Source organism: Rhinopithecus roxellana, chromosome 4 (assembly GCF_007565055.1).
Source record: "Rhinopithecus roxellana isolate Shanxi Qingling chromosome 4, ASM756505v1, whole genome shotgun sequence".
NCBI lineage: Eukaryota > Metazoa > Chordata > Mammalia > Primates > Cercopithecidae > Rhinopithecus > Rhinopithecus roxellana.
Genome location: NC_044552.1, coordinates 77,552,132 through 77,575,218, shown reverse-complemented (window position 1 = coordinate 77,575,218; position 23,087 = coordinate 77,552,132).

Here is a 23,087-nt window from a genome sequence, read left to right as displayed (position 1 = left end):
AAAGAATCTAGGATGACTCCAAGGTTTGTGGTCCGAGCAACAGTACAGAACAGAGTTGAGCCTGGAAAAAAATGAGAGAAATACGTTGTGGTGTAAGAGGGAAAACAATCACTTTAGACATGTTAAATTTGATATACCTATGATCGAATAAGCAGTTATGATCTGCCCTTTAGAGATTAGAACTAGAAATATACATTTGAAGTCAACAGCAGCATATAGATTATTTTTAAAGTTACGAGACTGGATAATATCTACAAGTATGTATTAATGGATGAAAGAGGAGAGGTCCAAGGACCAGGTCATGGGATGACCTTTAGATGTTGTGAAAATGAGGATGAATCAGTAAAGGAGACTACAAGCAGGGGCTGGTATAAAGGAAATAATCCAAAAGGGCATGTGTCCTGGATACCAAGTAAAGAAAGTGATTTAAATAAAAGGACGTGAGCAACTATGTCGAATGTTGCTGAAAGTTCAAATAAAATAGGGACTGAGAATTGGCTTTTGGGTTTATCAACAGGGAAGTCATTGGTGGTTGTATGAAAAGCATTGGTGAAATGGTTAGGAGTAAAATACTTATCAGAGTGAATTTAGGAAAGAATAGGAGAAAAGAAATTGGAGACAGTCGGATAACCTTTTTGAGAGATTTTGCTATAAAGGGGAGTACTGACAATGTGCTTGATAGTGGTTAGATGGGAAAGTGGGATGAAGAGAAGGATGGTTTTAAGATGGGAGATTTTTTTTTCCTCTAATGGAATGACCCAGGAGAGAGGGGAAAAATGCTGAAGCAGAGAAGAGAGAGGCTGAAGTGATAGAGAAGGAAATCTCATGCAAAAGTGGAGGGGTTGGCACAAAATAAGAACATGGAAAGTTTGCCTATGGTAGTGGAAAGAAAAGCAGAGTTGATGGCCTCCAGTATAGGCAGATAAATTGATGTGAAGGGAGCTTGTGAAAACCATCTTTTAATTGCTTCTATTTTAACAATGAAAGGAGGAGCAAAAGTCATAGGCTAAGAGTGAGGATGGAGAATAGGATATCGACAGTTTGGAAGAGGTAAGGTAAAAAAAAAAAAAAAAAAAAAACACCAAGAAAAAGATGGCATAGTTGAATAATTGTATGAACTCAGGACATGTGGTATTATTATTCTATAGTACCAAGAGTTTACTCGAAGTTTTGGTCATGATTTAAAGACCGGTCAACATATGGTTTTCTCCAGCCTCATTCAGCTTTGGGAATGCACCTATGCCATTTGCACTCTTGCACAGAAGAGTTGTATTCAATTAGAATTGAGGTGTTTCAGTTATCATCTATTGCGACATAACAAATCTCCAAATGCAGTCGTTTAAAAATGACTACAGTTTATTCTTTCTTCCAAGTCTATGGTTTGACCTGTTGGTCTTCTGCTTCACAAGGCGTGAGGCTAGGCTGCAGTGATGTGGTGCACTTGATTGGGCTGAAATGTTCACAATAGCTCATTCACATGTCTTTCTGGATGGCTAGAAGTGGATATAATTCCTTTAAAAACTTTGTGGGTTCCTGTGTATCAAATTATAATCCACTCTATTAGACAGAAGCCTCATAGTGCCTGAAAAATCTCCATAGTCAAACTCATCCTTCATTAGGGAGCCTTTTTCTGATGATATAACAGTTTTGCTAATTTTTTGGTCAGTACATAACTTAGATACTCCTTGTTTTCCAGCCTCCAAGAGCAATTTATTAACTGCCCTTACCATCTTCACTAATAGTCTTCCGAGGCCTTTCCAGCTTCTATCTGGTCCCAAAGTCAATGTCACAGATTTTTGGTTTTTGTTATCTCAGCACTGAATTTGTAGGAACAAATTTATATTACATTTGCCTATTGCTGTATTACGAGGATCCTCAAAACTTAATGGCTTAAAGCAATAGCAATGTATTATTTCTCACAATTATGTGGACTGACCAAGCTGTTCTTTTGCCTCATGTGGTATCAGCTAGAGCTGCAACCACCTGGGCTTAACTGAGCTAGTGTCTTTGCAGGGATAGCTGTAAGGTTGGGTTCAGCTAGGAACTGGGGATGACTGGGCATCTCTTCTCCATTACGGCCTCTTCATGTAGTAACTCTACATGGTCCTGCCAGCATGGTAGCTGAATTTCTACATGGTAGCTTATGGCTCACTAAAGTGCAAACATAGAAGCTGTCAGGCCTTCTTAAGTCAGTCCTGGACGGGGCACAGTGTTACTTCCACTGCATTCTGTTGGTTAAAGTGAGTCACAGGTCAACCGGATTCAATATGAGAGGGATCTACAAAAGGCATGAATACTGGGAGGTACGTTTCATTGGGAGCTATCTTTGAAGAACAGATACCGCCTCAAATGAGGTGGGTGAAGTGGAGGGGGCAAAGGAACTGAGAAAACATCAAGGGAGTGATTTTAATGATGAAGCATGGAATTTAAGCTGAGTAAGGACACCTATAAAAAGTTGGGGGAGGGTCATTGTAGAGGTGATAGAATCACTGGGTCCTCATGGAGTTGAAAAGATTTTTACTGAGATTGGAAAAAGAGTGAACTGAAAAGTTAGGAGGTAGAACATGGGAAGTGGGATGCTTAAGATTGGATCATGCCATGAGCAGGTGGTGGGGAGGCGGGGAGGACTGGGAAGATGTTGGTCAAACGATACACAATTTCAGTTAGGAAGAATAAATTCAAGAGATGTATTGTATAACATGGTGACTATAGTTAAATACAACTATATACTTGTTATATAGTTGTTATATACTTGAAAAGTGCTGAGAGATTTTAAGTGTTCTCATCACAAATGATAAGGATGTGAGGTAATGCATATGTTAATTAGGTTGATTTAGCCATTCTGTAATGTATAGGTATTTAAAAACATCACGTTGCACACTATAAATCTGTACAATTTTTATTTGTAATTAAAAAAATTAAAATGATCAAATTGAATAGCTTTTTTCTTTGGGGAAAAATAAAAGATTATGGAGGAGTTGTAGGTATTGATGATGCCAAAGTCTAAGGCAGTGGTTCTCATCCCTGGCATCCCTTCAAGAGTGTTTAAAAATTACCAGTGCCTGGGCTTCTTTCCAGACCAATGAAATCAGAATCTCTGTGGTGGGTCTGATTTTTTTTTTTTTTAGCTTGCCAGGTGATTCTAGCATCCACCTAGGGCTGGGGAACAGTTATCATAAGTGAGTCGTTTATGAAATGCCTACCGCAGTGTGTGCCAAGCACTACCCTGAATCCTTATTACATCTCCTCATTTTGTATTCACTAAGTTCTGTGAGATACAGCTATTCTTACCTCCATTTCACAGATGAGGAAACTGAGGCTTAGGGAAATTAATCAGGTCCACCTGATATCAAAGCCATATTCTTTTTTTTTTTTTTTTTTTTTTTTTTGAGACAGAGTCTCGCTCTGTCGCCCAGGCTGGAGTGCAGTGGCCAGATCTCAGTTCACTGCAAACTCTGCCTCCTGGGTTTATGCCATTCTCCTGCCTCAGCCTCCAGAGTAGCTGGGACTACAGGCGCCCGCCACCTCTCCTGGCTAGTTTTTTGTATTTTTTAGTAGAGACGGGGTTTCACCATGTTAGCCAGGATGGTCTCGATCTCCTGACCTCGTGATCCGCCCGCCTCGGCCTCCCAAAGTGCTGGGATTACAGGCTTGAGCCACCGCACCCAGCCAAAGCCATATTCTTAACCACTAATATTTTCTAATTTCTTTTCTCCAACAAATGTATGGATTTTGGGGCAAATCAAGGATATTTTTACAAATTCTTAGAAATGCACTTAATGTCTGCTCCTTAAGCAAGTGTTTCTGCATATTAATCATATATTATTATTTCTTTAGACAGATTTTGATTTATGACCAGCTGATGTCACTTTATTAGTTCAAACATCATGGTGTCTGAACCCAATTAGAAAGAAGGGATGCCATGGGCATCCTCACAGTGCACAGGCTGTTAGAGAAAATCTGAAAACAATATTTTGTGCTTCTCTATCTACCCTTTACTCATTTAGAGTAATCTACTCAAGGCATTTTTAGAAAGTACAATATTGGAGAGAATTTTAGATCAGAAAAGTCAAAACTGTCAGGTGCTTAGGTAAGAATTAAATTTGACCTGGGTAGTCAAATAGTTGACTCCTTGGAGAGTACAGTCACTCAAATCGCAAGCCAGAAGTGCCATTTGATATTAAAATTTTCACTTAGAAAGACCAAGGATCTAAACGTTTTGATAGACAAGGAAGGACATTTCATCTTACAAGTGTTCCTCTGGTAATCTATTGCATAACTCTTTTTACTACTAAGACTTAGCTCTAATTCTCCTCCCTCTAAGAAACTTTTCTGATATGCCATACTCCACCTTGGCTACTCCCTCATGTTCTGTCAATTCATATTTATGCCAAAAATTGTTCTGATGCCAGTTAATCTATAGTTTGTATGTTTCTCCAATGAAACTACAAACTTCTTGAGGTCAGAGACACTATATTCTTCTTCTTTTTTTTTTTCTTACTTTCATGCTCCAATGCCAGATATGCTAGGCATGTGGTTGATACTTGACTAATAAATAAGTGTTGGATGAATGAACTACTACTCAAATGGGGGCCTTAGAAATATGCCTATTGGAAGTAGCACCAGGAAAGAACAGCTGGATTTTCACCCATGTAATTTTATTTAGCCATCGCAATAACTCTGTGATAGTGGTGTTATTAATATTACCACTCAATAGAAGAAGAAACTGAAGCTTTGATAAATTAAATAGTTAACCCAACTTTAAGTGGCTGGAATCATCATGACTCAAATTCAGAGTTGTTTGTTTTTGCTGTCTCTACCACTTTGAGCTAGTGCAGTATTAGGGGCTTTTCTTTTCTAGCACAGGTGATGGTAAACCAACTCAGACTAGCTTGGCCTAAAAGAGGATTGTTATTGGAAGAGTCATAGAATAACGGGAAGGTCTGCAGAAGCCAGGGTTGTTCTGAGAACATTGGTGATGGGAACTGAGAAGAGGCTGCCTGGGCTAGACCCTTCTCTGCTTGGCTCCTGTCTCTCCTTCTGAAGAGGGCTTTCCTCTCTGTGTATCAGGGGAGGGTGAGGGGAAAGAGGTATGATGATCACTAGTAACCCCAGACTCAAATCCTTCTTCTTTCATGACTTAAGAGGCCCCAATGCATGTATTATCTCTTAAAACCTTATTTGTCAAACTGAACTTAATGTGCCTCACAGGAAATCTCTCTGGAGAAAGAAAAGAAAACCATTCAACGGTGTTAGAATACAGTGTCCTAATACACCCACTGGCGTGGGTGATGAATGGCCAACCTGGTACCCTAAAGAGATGAAGGCTGAAGTGTATCACATCCTCCCTGCTTTCATCCCACACTGCTCACACCTATGGCCAGTTCTCTGTGTGCACCCAAATCGTCATTTTGCTATTCTTAATAGATACATTTGTAGAAGGTACACATACAATGTTTAAAAAAGGGTCTAATTTGGTGTTAACAGACAATCAGGTTCTTAATACCACAAGGATAACAATGATTACATTTTTCTCTGTTACATTGGCCTTTTTCTCTTAAAATGATTAAATCAGTTACTAGTACTAGGGAAAAAAATGACTGAATTGACATTATCACTGTGCCAGGATTTCCTATGTGTTTTGAGGCAGTATAATGTGCACTGGTTTTCCATTTTTTCATTTCTTTTTTTTTTTTTTTTTTTGCCAAGGATCTCCTTGTTTAAACAAAAATTTATCCAGTCTCCCAACATGTGAAATAGATAAAAACTGAGGGAATTTGGAATGGGGTCCAGTGTTCCTGTCTTCCTTTTCTGCCATGCTTCTTTTAGGTAGACTCAGAGGAGGTTTCTCAGGATAGACTTTCAACACCCTGGTGGAGTGGGAGGACCCTTCATTAGAAGCCAGAAGGCTCATGTTGAAGATCTGGTTCTGCTAGTAATTAGTTGCGCAACCTTTAGCAAGACATTTAACCTCTGTCTTTTTCCAGTGATAAAATTATACTTGCCCTTTCCAACTTTCAGGTCGTTGTGTGGACTAAATGACATAATAGATACAAAAGTGCTTTAAAAATGGCAAAAAATTAGTTTAACATGGAAAATGCTTCATTGCATTTATATGTCAGTACATATTTGTTGATGATGACTGAACTTTGCCACCTAGGTAACAAAAATAACTAAGGATGTTCCACTTTAAAACACTTTGTGGTTCTAGTAGCAGTGAGGTAGAATACACATTAAAGTATTGAAAGGGAATATATTTTTCGTGTGTATAGGTAGGACAATGACAATTTCACCAATCATCCAAAGTTAGAAAGGTGATCAATCATTAGTTAGCTGCTTGGTCCTGAGAAAAGTCTACGGAAGAAGAGAAGGAAAAAAGTTTAGAGTGTAAAGGTAATTTTTATGAGCAGCAATGATAAATTCCATGAACTCCTGGGATAAGATCATCTGAATTAATTGGCATCACCATCAATCAAAGGCTGTTGATTGCTTTAGTAACAGGGTGTAAATCCCATGAAATGAAAGGGGGGCTGAAAAATATCAATCTATTTTAGCCTGCTGTTAAGAAAGGAAATGAGTAGCGCTGTTCAAATGTTGAATTTCCACTTGCTAAAATCAACAATTAGAACCACACTTTCATGAATTAACCTGTTAAGTGAATAAATCTTCTCTTCAACAGTTTCATGTCATTGGTTCAAATGGTGTAATGTTTCTCACATAAAGAACTTAAGAAGAATAAATCCATTAGGGAAATTGGTGGAATTTATTGTACTCTAAGGCTGCGCATTTAAACAGACCTCAACTGTACAAGAACACATAATGGCCTTGTGTTTGAGGATTGTCAATTCTAGATTTGCAACAAGCATTATAAGAAACCAACAAACGGTGCATGTATTTATTCTACCTCTCTTCACACTGGGCACTGTGCTGCTTTGTGTGTGTATCTTACCAAATGCTGACTAGCTTGTTCCCAGGAGATTAGTGGAAAAGACTGTGTTCCCCAGGTGAGCCATTTCAATTTAATTTTTATTTATATTTCCAGTGAAATCTGTACTTTCCTCATTTCTACAACTGTGGAAAATATAAAATCTGTAAGCTGACACAAAATTTCTGTTGGCCACATCAGAAACTTCCTGAAAACACCATTTACAAGTTATATCATTTCCCTCAAATGAGCAAATTTTTTTCTCCTTTCACTCTAGGGGTTAAAAAGAAAGCCCCTCTACCTTTTCCATAAATAACAACAGGTCAGGGGAAAGCTGTTTATTTTTCTCCTGAAGCACATTAATGCTACCAACCCACAACAGCAGCTTTTAAAACTCAGAATGCAAGACTAGAAGGAGCCAGCCACAACCCCCTCCGGAGTAACAGCAAACACTTTTTCACCTCAGGCTATTCGTGAGAAAGGATTTTCTTTTTTGCTCTTAGGGGCTCTTTTCCCATTCACAGATATTCACCCCTAACCCCGCATCAGGGAGAATAAAAAGGTTCAGGGACACTTTAAAGTTGGGCTATTGGAAAGTTAAAAGCCTTAAATTGTAGAATAAACATTGACTACTTTGAGCTCAGGTTTTTCACCTCAAACTAGGTGAAGATGTATTTTCTCACAGATCCCTTGATTGGGAAACTTTTTAAACAATTCAAAAATCCTAATAAAATACACAAATTAAATTTTTTTTTCATGAATGTTCTGGAATATTCAGGCTAGAAAACTTTGTGCCCATTGCCAGAAAGTCCTAGCTTTTACATAGGAGTTAATGCTTATCTCCAGGGAACAACTGACTTAATAAGTTCTTTAGACATCTCAACAATCAGGAGTGCTAAGTTTCTCAAAGGTAAGCCTCGCATTGTGGATTATGGTGGTAGACAAGTAAGACAAGCAAAACCAAACTGAACATATGTTGATCATTCCAGCAATGCAAGTTCTATTACGGTTGGAGAGGCAATGCTTTCTGTAGCTGCTTGATCTTTATGAATCCATTTGCTTCTTTACTATCCCAGTAACTATATTCTTGTTGCCTTCCTTTATTTTTGAACAATCTTGAATTCTTTTCTCTATCTTCTGAGTTCCTTGGGTTATGTTTTTCATCAATTCCAGTTCTGACAACAGTTCTTTATTAAAATTCTGAAAGGTATTCAGAGAACTCACAGTCTATTAAAACCAGGAAGCTGCTAAAATTCAGAACAATCAGAGAAGAGACATGATCTTTTCAGGGATATATACCTAATTTTTGCCAGGTTGTTGGAAAAGCCCAGATTTCTGGCCTATGACAATCGCCTGCTTTTTCCGTCACACCAATCCAATCTATAAGTTAATTCTGAGTGTACATCTGCAGTCTTTTTCTGTAAACAAAGACTTTCCTCCCATACTTAATTCTCCACTCTGCACTACTATTCCACTCAGGGTTACAGCCATAAGTCATTCATCTTTCACACTGAGCATCTCACACAGTGCCTAACACGTAGTGGATGCTCTACAGCATTGTACACCACCTCCATTCACTATTTAATACTTCTCTAATCTGCTCATGAATAGGTCTTATCCAACCTGATTACAAACTCCTCAAAAGCACAGATTATACCCTGTTATTTCCAAGATATAACAACAGTGCTAGTAGTGTTTAGCACATGTAGGCTATTTTTTTAAAAAAATTGAAAGTAGAGAACAATGTCATAGAATGACATCAACCCAATTTTCTGAAGTACTGTGGTAGGCTGAATAATGGCATCCCAAAGAGGGCCATGACCCTGGAACCCGTGAATGTTACTTGTATGGCCAAAGGGGACTTTGCAGATGTGATTTACGTAAGGGTCTTGAGATGGGGAGATTACTCTGGATTATCTAGGTGGGCCCACTGTTATCATAACAGTTCCTATAAGAGGATGCGGGAGGAGTCAAATCAGAGAAGGTGATGTGATCCTGGAAGGAGAGATAGGAGTGATGTGCTTTGAAGATGGAGGAAGGGGCCACAAGCCAAGCAATACAGGTGGTCACTAGAAGCTGAAAAGGGCAAGGAAACAGATTTTCCCCTCAGAGCCTCCAGAAGGTAGCAGCTCTGCTGACATCTTGACTTTAACCTAGTAAAATGATATTGGACCTCCGACTTCCAGAATGCTAAGAGAATAAATTTACATTGTCTTAACCAACTAAGTTCATGGTACTTTGTTACAGCAGAATTACAGGAGAATGATGGAAGTACCATGAAGGCTTTTTTTTTTTTTTTTTTTTTGAGATAGAGTTGTCCAGGTTGGAGTACAGTGGCATGATCTCAGTTTACTGCAACCCGTGTCTCCCAGGTTCAAGGAATTCTCATGCCTCAGCCTCCCGAGTAGCTGGGACTACAGGTATGTGCTACCATGCCCAGCTAATTTTTGTATTTTTAGTAGAGACAGGGTTTCACCACGTTGGCCAGGCTGGTCTTGAACTCCTGACCTCAAGTGATCTGCCCACCTCAGCCTCCCAAGTGCTGAGATTTCAGGTGTGACCCACTGCACCCGGCCCATAAAGGCAATTTCTGCAAACTAAAAGAGTAAAATACATAACCACATACATGACAAAAACATTGAACAACAGAATGGAAAGGACTTTGAAAAATTACCTGACCTGAGACAAAGGACAGTTTGTAGGAGAAACAGTTTGTCCATTCTCTTTTTAAACACCTCTAGGAAAAATGATGCCATTTTGTTTTGTTTTGTTTCATTCTTTTAGGTTAGCAGAAGATAAAATTCTGGTTGCCCTTCATTCACTTAAAACACATATAATTTATTTTTTGGTTTTGCCCAAAGGGGAGAAAAAGCTGAGCTGTGTGGCTGGTAGGCAGGCAACTTCACCTGCAATCTTTCCAACACAGATTTGTATCTGGAGATACCAGTAGTGGCAATCAAGTCAAACAATCCAATAAACAGATGGTTTTGGAGAAATAATATCTAGATTTCTTGAAGCCAATTCACTTCTGCTGTGGTCTTGCCCTGACCTCAGTTCTACTTTTAAATCCCACAATGTGTGTGTGTGTGTGTGTGTGTGTTATTCATCTGAACTAAGCTCACCCTTGGCTTACGAAACATGTGAATTGGAAAGCTGTTCTCAAAATGAGCTCTCTCCTGGAGGATTTCCCAAAGCTCAGACTGCTTTAATTACTTAACCAAGAAGTTTTCAATGAACTGTTTTGAACCTGGCATTCACAATACACTTGCCTTGTACTGAGCGATAGCTTTATGACAGGAAGCTTTGTTAGCGGGACCACCCGGGGAATGCAGCTTGAATAGAATATGGCCGCCTGTAGACTCAGGAATGTGGACTTCTCTGGACACGTCACACCTGTGTTCCCTTAGCTGCCCCCAGCTCCTGCTTATTTCCCATGTAATTCAAGGTGTTGAACTTAATCCACAGAGTTTTGCATCAATAGCCTCATTTATGGGTCCCACTCTGGCCCCGGGTATGCTAGAAATCTCTTCCCATGCAGAAATCTCTTCCCACGCAGTCTGAAGGTGCTGGAAGGTGTAAGGATTATGCCTTCAAATGATACCTGAGATATGATGGAATTGTGTTTATGCAACCGCCTCCAAATTGTTTGAGAGTGAAACCTTTAGGATTCCCCAAATCATCCATTTCAGTTTTGACTGAATTTACCACCTTCACAATCAAAAGCAAAATAAAAGCATTCTTTAGGTTAAGAGACCAACCTGATTTTAACACAATTTTTATATCTGACAGAGATTCCTATAATTTCTATCTATCAGGTTTGTGTTTCAAACAAATTGATAGTCAAAGTTTGCCTCACCACATTGCAATTCTTCTTCTGACAAGGCATCATTAAAAAAAAAATCATTCCACCATCATCTGGCTTCCATTGATGCTGCTTTTTTCCCCCTCATTCTTTTTACTGTGGTAAAATATACATAACAAAAAAATCATTTTAACCATTTTAAGTGCACAGTTCAGTGGCATTTTGTACATTCTCATTGTTGTGCCACCATCACCACCATCCATCTCCAGAAATTTCCCATCTTCCTATACTGAATCTCTGTCCCCATTAAAAACTAACTCCCCATTCCCCTTCCCTGGTCCCTGAACCCACCCTTCCACTTTCTGTCTCTATGAATTTAACTACTCTAGGTATTTCATATAGTTGGAATTATACAGGATTATTTTGTGACTGGCTTATTTTGATGTTGCTTTGCTTTTTTTAAAAAAAGGTTTATTTTATTTTGAATTGGCAAATAATAATTGCATATATTTATGGGGTATGTGATATTTCAATACATGTATGCATTGTAGAATGGTCAGATTAGGCCAATTAATATACCAATCACCTCCCATGCTTATCATTTCTTTGTGGTAAGGGCATTTAAAATGCACTTTTTCTTTTAGCAATTTTGAAATGTACAATAAAATATTATTAACTATAGTCACTGTTCTGTGCAATAGATGAACAGAACTTATTCCTCCTAATTGAAACTTTGTACCCTTTGACCAGCAACTCCCTTTTCCCTGTCTACCACTCCTATTCAGTCAGCCTCTGGTAACCTCCGTTCTACTCTCTGCTATGAGTTCAACTTTTTTAGATTCTACGTACAGGTGAGATCATGTTGTATTTGTCTTTCTGTGCTTGGCTCATTTCACTTAGTATAAAGTCCTCTGCGTTCACGTATGTTTTTGCAAATGACAGAATTTCCTTTTTTTAAATGGCTAAATAGGATTCCATTCTGTATATATACCACATTTAAAAAATCAGTTTATCCATTGATGCGCACTTTGGTTAGTTCCATATCTTGGCATAGGAGTGCAGATATCTCTTTGACATAATTGATTTCAAGTCCTTTGGATACATACTCAGAAAAGGGATTGCTGAATCATATAGCAATTTTACTTTTAGGTTTTTGAGGAATCTCCTTACTGTAACCCAAAATGGTTGTACCAATTTACACTCCCATCAGCAGTGTACAAAGTTTCCCTTTTCTCTACACTCTTATCGACTCTTGTTATCTTTCATCTTTTTAATAATAGCCATCCTAACAAATACGAGGTGATGTCTCACTGTGGTTTCAATTTGCATTCCCCTGATGATTAGTGATGTTGAGCATTTTTTCATACACCTGTTGGCCATCTGTATGTCTTCTTTTGAGAAATGTCTATTCAGGCTCTTTATGCACTTTTAATAGTGTTGTTTTTCTTGCTATTGTTTGAGTTTCTTATATATTTTGGGTATCAACCCTTTATCTTGTATATAATTTGAAAATATTTTCCCCCAGTTTATGGGTTGTCTGTTCACTTTATTAATTCTTTCCTTTGTTGTGCAGAATCCTTCTAGTTTGATGCAGTCCCATTTGTCTATTTTTGCTTTTGTTGCCTGTGCTTTTGGGATCATATCCAAGAAATCACTGCTCAGACCAATGTCACGAAGATTTCCCCCTATGTTTTATTCTAGTAGTTTCACAGTTTCAGGTCTTACATTTAAATCTTTAATCCATTTTGAGTTGATTCTTGTATAAGGGGTGAGATAAAGGTCGAAGTTCATTATTCTGCATGTAGCTAGCCAGTCGGTCCAACACCATTTATTGAAGAGACTGTCCTTTCCCCATTGTGTGTTCTTGGCGCCTTTGTAGAAAATCAATTGAGCTTGGATGTGGGGGGTTATTTCTGGGCTATCCTTTTCCATTGGTCCCCGTGTTTGTTTTCGTGTCAGTACCATGTTGTTTTGATTACTATAGCTTTGTAATATATTTTGGAATTAAACAGTATGTTGCCTCCAGCTTTGTTCTTTTTGCTTAAGATTTCTTTTGCTATTCTAGCTCTTTTGTGATTCTGTATTTTATGATTGCTTTTCTATTTCTGTGGAGAGTGACATTGGAATTTTGATAGGAATGTCATTGAATCTCTATATTTGGGTAGTATGGACATTTTAACATTATTTCTTCTTTGAAATGAACATGGGATATCTTTCCATTTATTTGTGTCATCTTCAATTTTTCCCTCAATGTTTTATAGTTCTCAGTATATAGATCTTTTATCTCCTTGGTTATCCTAAGTATTTTTTTTTCAACTTTTATTTCATGTTCATGGGTTACATGTGTAGGTTTGTAAGTTTACCCAGTTACATGGGTAAACTGCATGCCACTGAGGTTTGGTGTGTCTTTTTTTGGATGTGATTTTAAATGGAATTGTTTTCTTAGTTTCTTTTTCAGATAGTTCATTATTAGTAACATATAAATACTACTGATTTTTGTATGTTGATTTTGTATCCTGCAATTTCATTGAATTTATCAGTTCTAACAGTTTTTTTGGTGGCTTCTCTAGGGTTTTCCATATACAAGATCACGTTGTCAGAGACAATTTCACTTCTTCTTTTCCTATTTGAGAGTTTTTCTATTTTTTTTTTTTTTCAAGGCTAGGTCTCACTCTGTTGCCCAGGCTGGAGTGCAGTAGTGTGATCACAGCTCATTGCTGCCTCAATCTTCTGGGCTCAGGTGATATGAAAGTTGACACTTTTTATTATTTAAAATTTACTTCTCTCTCAATTTTGTGGTCGGATCCTAAGAGTAGAGCCCATGAGCCAGATTTAAATTGTATTCCTTTGGTCACAGTGATTGGCTCAGGGGTGAACTTATGGTGTAAGAAGAACCGATCATAATAAAATTTGGACTGTCTCTGGAAAAGTGGAGTCTCAAACTGGAGAACAAAAAAATTTGGCTCCTTATGACATGGTTTGAATCCTGGATCAAGTCTTACCTGGTCTGTTTACTTACATAAGAAAATAAATTCTCCTTTTTTGATTTAGCTCTTTGGAGTTTGGTTTTTGTCATTTGCAACTGAAAGAATATTAATTATTATAATACTAAAACTTCAGATGTAGTTCAAATTCAAGAATTTAATGATGTTTATGAAAATGGTACTTGAAGTGGTACTACTAAGTACTTGAATGTAAATACTTCTAGGACTCTCTCAGAAATCAGGGAGGTAGACTCTTGCTATTGCCAGCATATTGAAAAATATAGAACCCATTTATTTGTTCCTGAAAACGTTTTCTTTGTTTGTGTGTAAATACCTAGTCTTTTCATTCTACTAATTTATTAAGTTGGAGCATATAAACTTACCATTTTATAGGTAAAAAATGGTTGGAGTTTTCAGTAATTTTATATCATTCAACTTAATATTATCTACTTTTTAAAGGAAATTTCATAGTTTTAATTTTCAACTTTCAGGTTCTCCTTCCTGCCATAATATTTATAAATGATTTCTATTTTTTTCTGTATTGCAACAAGACCCTCTCTCGTCTGGAACAGAAAAAAATAAGCAACAAGTTAGTTTTCTGACACTCCCCTTCACCAAAAAATGAAAAAAAGATATGTTGAAGTCTTAATCCATATTACATCAGAAAGTGGTCTTATTTAGAAACAGGGTCTTTACAGAGGTAATAAAGTTACAATGGGGTTATTAGAATGAACCTTAATCTAATCTAACTGGTGTCCTTAAGAGGGGCACAGAGGAAAACAACCTGAAGACACACAGAGAGAAGGTGACCACGTGGCTGGAGTGGAGCATCTACAAACCAACACATACCAAGGATTGTTGGCAGGTATCACCAGAAGCTAGAAGAGGCAAGAGGGGATTCTCCCCAAAACTGTCAGGGAAAACACTGATGATACCTTGATTTCGGACTTTTAGCCCCAAAACTGTGAGAGAGTGAATTGCTGTTGTTTTAGGTCACCTGCTTTTTGGAACTTGTTATGTCAATTCTAGGAAATGGCTATCATACACCAACGATTGGGGCATGACTTTGCAATGGTTTACCTGCTCTCAGATGAATTTTTTTTTTTTTTTTAGATGGAGTCTTGCTCTGTTGCCCAGGCTAGAGTGCAGTGGTGCCACCTGAGCTTACTGCAACCTCCACCTCCCGGGTTCAAGTGATTCTCCTGCCTCAGCCTACAGAGTAGCTGGGACCACAGATGTACACCACCACGCCTGGCTAATTTTTGTATTTTTAGTAGAGACGGGGTTTCGCCATGTTGGCCAGGCTAGTCTTGAACTCCTGATCTCAAGTGATCTGCTCGCCTTGGCTTCCCAAAGTGCTGGGATTACACTTGTGAGCCACCACATCCTGTCTCAGATGAAAGGTTGATATAATTAAGGAACATCTTTTTTGTTTGTTTTCAGAAATTGGAATGGGGGAATAGATGAAAAGTCCATCTTGTTCAATTCCCACAAGAAAATTTCTTTGCACTATTATTGGCAGAAATATGCAGTAAAGTTCTAATAACTATTTACTCCTTTCTTTGAAACTCCATTCAGTTGTAATGTGTCCTGTAAAAAGTATGACACTGATTTCATAGTACCAATTTTAGCCTAATACATACTTAAATTTTGATTCCCAATATAAAAATATTTTAGTAATAAATTATTTTAAGGATCCCACATATCACAATAAACATAAAGTCTAGTTTTAGGTTGTAGAAAAGTATCAAACTTTATAATTTTTAGTGCAAATTAAGAGAAATTACAGTCTGACTACACTAATAACTGAAAACTTCACATTAGACAAATAATGTCTACAACTACTCAAATTACAGGAGCCCATTCCAAGAACCTCAGTAAGAAGAAATTTTGAATGGGTTCAAAATAATAAATGCCATGGCATTTTAAATGGAAAGTTGGCATATTTTTGAGACAAATATGATTGGATACATGTGTGTGCCATTCTTTTCTCTCTTCTTTTTACTGTATCTCTACTTTAATGATGACAATAACATGGCTACAGACATGAAATGGTTTATCTTTCTTCTTTTCTCTCACTCTTTCCTTTAAAACATTTATATCATTTTTTATTGATGCGAATGCTAACATTTTGGCATCCTTCCCAAGTATATTGCAAGAAATACATCAATAAAAACTTAAATTAAAAAAATATGTAGTCTGGGGCCAGATAATAGTGGCATATTTCTTTAAAAATAGGTATAAAGGAGTACAGATGAGGTCAAAATTCTAAAGTTGGAATCTTGCCATTAACAAACAGAACTGACATTCTGATACTTCTCTCTGCTGTGGACATGACACAGAGACTTACCAAAGCCAAGATACATTTATGCAAGGGGAGCAACTTGCCTTTATACTTACACCTTTGTTAATAACTTGTTTAAAGCAATCCTTTGTTTTCTTTGCATATTTGAATAGATTTGCTAAAAGTTATCTACTGTTAAATAAGCAAAACTCCAAATTTTCAAGCATATGGGACTTGTTCAGAGTCAGTTTTTAGTTTCTTTTCCAGGATTTTGTACAAGTTGCAAGCGACACAAAATTATCTTATTAATTCTATTGCAATATGGAGATGCATTTTAAACAAATGGAAATGATCATTATTAGTATTATCTGTATATTCTTTTTTGTGTGTGCCAATCTGACTATATTTTTCTCGGAAGGGAAATTGCAAAGGCCAAGTGCGTTTATCAGGTAACTCACCTTAAGAAAACTTGTACTATGTGAAAAGTCAATTTCTTTAAAAATTGTCACCAACTCAACCCTGGTTTGTAAGTAGAAAAAACTATCATGTATTAAAAAAAAAAAAAATAGTAATACTCCCAATGTATATGCTTCTGCCACAAAAAATTAAGAATAGTTTACTTAGCACATTTTGTCATTGTGGAAATCATTGAGAAAAATCACAATGGAAAGTTATTTGAAAAGGTTTAACTGTCATTAGAAAGAAATTAAGAATAAAGAAGGCAGACCTGGTGCGGTGGCTCATGCCTGTAATCCCAGCACTTTGGGAGGCCGAGGTGGGTGGATCACCTGAGGTCGGGAGTTCAAGACCAGCCTGACCAACCTGGAGAAACCCCATCTCTACTAAAAATACAAAATTAACCCGGGTGGTGGCACATGCCTAAAATCCCAGCTACTCAGGAGGCTGAGGCAGGAGAATCACTTGAACCCAGGAGGCAGAGTTGCAGGGAGCCGAGATCGCGCCACTGCACTCCAGCCTGGGGAAAAAGAGCAAAACTCCATCTAAAAATACTAAATAAATAAATAAGGCAGTAAAAACAAAATGTTTGCATGTGTCATTATGTTTGTATAGGTCATCTATTTTGTGAACTTTCATCATTACTTTAAGCATTTCAGGCCACTTCTTCAGTCATTATTGTTGATTATCATTTAGTCCTCCAACTCCATCAGAGTGTGCTAAGATAGTAAAATGAGATTAAGCAAAATGCATGGCAGAAGGTATAGTAATTTGAAATGTCTTCCAAAATCAATTAGACCTTACTTTGGGTTAGCAGTTGAGGTGGGAACATAGTTACAGGTAATTGAGAATTGACTGTGAATATGGGCTCGTACATTATATTTTTGTACAGGTTGATATAATTCTGTGAAATGAGGGAAATGTCATCAAATCACCTGGCTGCTTCTGCTTTATTTTATGGTTAGATACTCAATTGCCATCACAAACTACAATAGAGGAAAGCTGCTATCATTTATCGAAGACTAGACCTGCTAGCTGAAGTGCAGTTCACCATTCACTTGGGTGGTGGTATGGCTCACCTCCAAAACACTGCTCATGAGTTGACCTTATTGTTTTCATCTGCATGTCTCAACCTATAGCGGGCTTAAAATGTCATTATCAACCTAATGGAAATACAGATTTTTCATTTTTTCCCTCTGCTTTCTTTTCATTTTTTTTTTGTTATGCATATGTATTATAATTCTCTTCGGGTTAATCAGGTCCCATAGTAGACCTTGACAATGCCTGAGGGGATCCTAAGTCATTAGCATATAGGGGGTGTGAGTGGTCTCCTTTTATTTCTGGAATGCTTGCTTTCTTCAGAAATCATGAAAACATCTTTATTTGAAGCCTTGTTCATCCTTTAAATTGACTCGCAGATTTGCTATTATCTAGAGAGTCTCGAAAGGTGTTGTATGTATCTGACAAATGGCCTCATTATTCATTAACTTTCACTTTGATATACATATTTTTGAAGTTTTTTTTTTTCTCTTTTCTTGCTTTTAAAAATTGGATGTGTCAAACATGCCCCAACTGCTTTAGCATTGTCTATCTGTCTGGTGAAGGAGTGCTGGAAAATTCACATTTAAACAGCATCTCCATGACTTCTTAATGGTGTGCTGAAAGGCAGCTGGCCCAAGTCCAAGTCTGAGGTTTCACTGCTCAGGAAGGTCAGGTTAGTCCTAGGGGGAAGGAAGGAAAGAAAAAAAACAAAACAAAGCAAAACAAAACCCAAAAGACCTCAAACCAACTATAATCTGTATATCCCATAAAAGAAAAATTACAAATTCTAACGTGTAATATTTAAAACTATTATTTCTTAATTCCAAAGTAACTGCTTTTAGTGACCAGCAAACTCCCAATGGTTAAAATTATTAGCTCAAGACGTTTTTCTTTAGTTTAGACAGAAACCTCTAAGTGGCCTACTTTCATTTTCGGTTGGTTGAACAGTTTGTGGTTATATTTGAAATAGTTTTTTAAAATGGTCTTGGGTAGGAAGGCAAATTAAAAAACCAAAAAATGCCAAACCTCAGTGTTTGAAAACTGTTTTCCTGAAGACCTGTCTAATCATTCCAATAAGGACACAAAGACGTCAACCAATCACGTAAATTCCTTATAGTCTCAAAAGCAACAGAAAGCCCCCCAACCCACTCCCCTCCTCCAGTGCAGGCAAGTTTTACATTATTTCTTAGATTAGCTACACATCTTGTTTTTCCTGAATTTTAAAAACACATTTATGCCTCTCTGAGGCAGGAAGATTGGGAGTTAACAGCTCAGAAGGAAAATCATAGTGACATTGGACCACACGCCATCTGACGAGAGGATTACTTATAGATGATGTGTGTTCTCTAGTTATCCTTCAAACTCCCCTTGGACGATTAACTGTCTGGTTGGGAGGTGAAGGCTAAGACAGACAGATTAATAAACAGCTTTTCTTCACAACCAAGTCATTTGTTGAATAAAATCTATGGGTAAGCTGACGCCATAAAAGAAGTTAGATAGCATCACCATGGCATTATCACCCTGGTTATCCTTGAACTCTGGAGACTTAATAATCTTCAAATAAGTAGTATTTAAACAAATCCCCTTTCAAAAGAAATGAAAAACTGGAGAGTTTATTTAATAACCACCACAAACATGAAGTGGTATAAAAAAACTCTGCTTTCATGATTTAATTTTGATAACAACCAAATGTGCTGAGTAAGTCTTCGAGTCCCAAAGTTCAGCATTTTTTTTTTTTTTTCTATTTTCCACTGCTTAATCCATTTTTTAAAAAAACTAACAAAAATGATTGCTGCTGCTTTTGGACCCTTGAGCGTAATTCATCTTGTTTGTTTAATGCACAGTGAAGAAAGCTGGTTAATGGAGGTTAATCAGCTTGGGACCTGCTCAAGAGGACAGCACGTTGAGGTTTGAGAAGGGTGCCCTATGCCATCACAGCAGTGCAAAATGCAACAAAAAACGTCTTGCAGCTCTCTGTTCAAAGAGTCACTGCATGATAAAAGAGAAAGCTACAATCTGACTCATGATGTACTGAAATAATTTGATATCTCTGTTTGGCTTCTCTAAGAGCAGAATTTCATGGAGTCTGGGATTACTCTGAGGGGCATCCATTAAAATGTGAGTTTTTTTGGTGCAGATTTCTATACAGTTATATTCCTTATTCTTCTTTTTGGGTTACAGGCCCCTTTGAGAATCTGATAAAGCTATAAAATCCAGAAGAATGCACACACACAGAAGTTGCACATCTTGTTAGGGAGCTCCACCAAGTCCCTGAAGCCTGTCTATGAACCCCCTGTTGCATGTACAGACAAGACCTTGTCTGATTGATGAATTCATCTTGCATTTTTATAACCTTTCCAGGCTGCCTGCATTTTATTGGTACTTTTTGGCAAGGGAGCCAAGACTCCTAAAAAAATCTACAAGCATGAGATTCCTTGAAATGGAGAGGTAACAAACAAAGAAACAAACAAAATTAAAAGCCTGAGAACCCCTAAGATTTCATTCCTTCAGGAAAATCTGTATCATAAATCACTTCTCCAGGTGTCTGTATTTTACTCTTCGTTGTTTGTGTGGGAGTCCTTCCCTTCCCTTTGCTGCTTCCACCTGCTTTCTCCCTTCCTTCTCACCGACCCCAACACAGGCACGGTGTTACCTGTTCTGTTCTGCACCAGTGGGACAATGTTGCCAACTGCCTTCTCATCTAATTTGTGAAACCAGGTCTCAGGTCTTTTTCCTCCAACATATGCAATCTTGTGTCACAGTATCTTCCTCTTTCTTTGGAAAAGATGTCTTCAAGAAGATAAGTTCTGAACTCAAGAAATATTTTCCTTTCTCAAACTAGTGATAGATATAGCCCATTGACTCATTTCAAATGCCGGAGATTGCACTTGTTTTTATCAGTACCAGTCTGCCCTTTACGCCTGTAAGGAGCTAAGTATAAACCAGTTTCACACACCCCTCCCCTTTTAATTTAGCACCTTGTCCATATCTCCACACCTCAAAATGAGCTGTGTCTGTACGATCTTACTGGCTCTTAACCTGAGGAGAGAGACCCGTGGTCATCTATTTAAATCTTTTCTCTTTAAGCGCAGTTTTCCAATATTCCACTAGTTGGGGCTCTACACAAAGGAAAGAAAAAGAAGGGGGTTCCTGCAGAATTATGTACTAAGAAAACACAATACATGATACCGCTAAACTATTTTCTGAGGTCCTGGAAATAAGCGTGTTAATTTTTGTTCCAATATACCAACCATGAAGTTGTATTGTATCGCTACATCAGATGTGCTTGCTTTGCTTACATTGGTTAGAGAAGTAAAACCAAGATTACCGCTTTTGATATGATTTGCAGGTAACCAGCTTACCCATTGTGTACTTATTACAAAATATGAAATTATAAAGTGCGCAATGGAACATTTGCTACGCAAGTGGTAAGACCATCTTCTTCGTACGATTTTTCTAGGACAGTCATCTTTTAAACCTATGTTGTTTAACTAAAAGTCTTTCCAGTCTTGAGAATTTGATTTCTGTGTCAGCCTACAACCAGAGTTTGGACAAGATGATCTAATATCAGTTCCCTCACCAACCGCTGGGAAACTGACTTGGTCCATGCTAACATTTGCTTCTCTCTCTCAGCTTTTCCTTACTTTGTGTCAGGCTGAAAGATTACCTTGGACAGTCACAAATAATCCAGGTCTCCCAGTGCTTTGCTTACCCTTACTTGTTGTAGGTTTGTTTATCCTGTCTTTCTCCACCTCCCCGGAGATCCTTTGGCAAATCTGATAAACAATTCCTTTTTCTTGCTCAAGGCAGAAAGTCCAGTTGAATACAATGGGAGGCCAGACTTGGCTGAAATGCAAGCTGCAGGTGTTCTCAGCATTGTGGTCATCTAAACCAGATGCTGGGGGAGTTGAAGCACCTGCTTCCCTTCTCTGGGTACACTCCAGAGACTACCACTCCTGGGTAGGCTGGGCTAGAGAACCAGGCTGAAGTGAGCGACACACATACTGCAGCATCCTTTTCACACATACTGCAGCATCCTTTTGACAGATAAAATAAGTTGCTCCAGAAACAATTTCTCAAAGTTCCCCTTTAAGTCCTCAAACACATACAAGTTGATTTGCTATTCTCTCTCTCCCTTCCCTGATATGACACCACTATTCCTTCAGCACACACACACACACACACACACACACACACACACACACACACACCTGACAACAGAGTCTGCTTCAAGCAGATACTCAGAGGCAACTTTATTTTTCTCCGGATTATCTAGGAAGAAAAGACTGGCTGTGGACAAGATGGTGATGACTTTTATGGTTCCGATAACAATGAGACAGATGCCAAAAGCCTTGCATAACCTCAAATTTTATGAACATTTCTATAGGTGTCATAAATCTCTGAACAAAATCCAGAGAGAACATTAAATCTTCTATCTTGAATGTTGAACACTAATAAGAGATCAGGGGAGAAATTGGTCCTGAGGCAAGGTGACTATGTTATAAGCCACTGCAGAGGTTGGCTCTGGTATTTTCATTAAGATGATTCTAAGTTGTATTATTTCAGCTCTAAATATTAATAACACATTGACAGCAGGCGTGTGCATGTGTAGCCAAACCCTTAGTCATACACCTGCATGAGTCAAGTTCTGTCCTGCTGTTAATATTTTTTTAAATTTTTATTTAAACAAATGTTTATTTTTATTTTTATTTTTATTTTTGTAGAGACAGGGTCTCACTATGCTGCCCAGGCTGGTCTTGAACTCCTGGCCACAAGTGATCCTCTTGTCTCAACCTACCAAAGTGCTGGGACTACAGGCATGAGCCACCGCACCTGACCCCTGCTGTGACTATTTCTATTCTGATTTCAGTGTTTCTTTTTATCACAAGTACTCTTCTGGGACAGAGTTAATTCTTTGCATTGATACAGAGGGATATATTTGATCTGTATATCTTTGCTCTCTGTTCCTAAAAGTTAGCTGAGAAGGTTTTTGTCTTGAGGATTGAAGCCCAGACCCTGCTCCCCTCTGGAGGTTTCCATGCAAACATAGGCAGTGAGGGCCTAGGCCCAGGCCCCTTGGAGGGGAGGTGTGTCCTGGACCTCAGTCCTTCCCAGCAACCCGTCTCCTCCCTCCAAGGGAAACTTGTCTCTTACCTGAACCTCTATTGATATCAGAGCTTAAGGAAGCCCTTTAAATTTGCTCCCTGTAGCTCTGTAATGCACAGACACATTCTTGTTGCTACATGCCCAAACCAAGTCTACATTCAGAATAATAATTTTTCAAAGGAGGGACCTGGGGAAGGTTTGTGATGTTAAAAGATAAAGCTTAGACAAATTAAATTTAACAGAGTTTAATTGAGCAAAGAGCAGTATGTGAATCGGGCAGCCTCCCAAATCAGAGGAGGCTCAGAGACTCCAGTGCAGCCATGTGGTGGAAGATTCATGAACAGGAAAAAGAAAGTGCTGTGCAGAAAACAGAAGTGAGGAACGGAAACAGCCATATTGGTTACAGCTTGGAGTGTGCCTTATTTGAACATGGTTTGAATACTTGGCCACCCTTGATTGGCTGAAACTTGGTGATTGTCACTAGAGTAG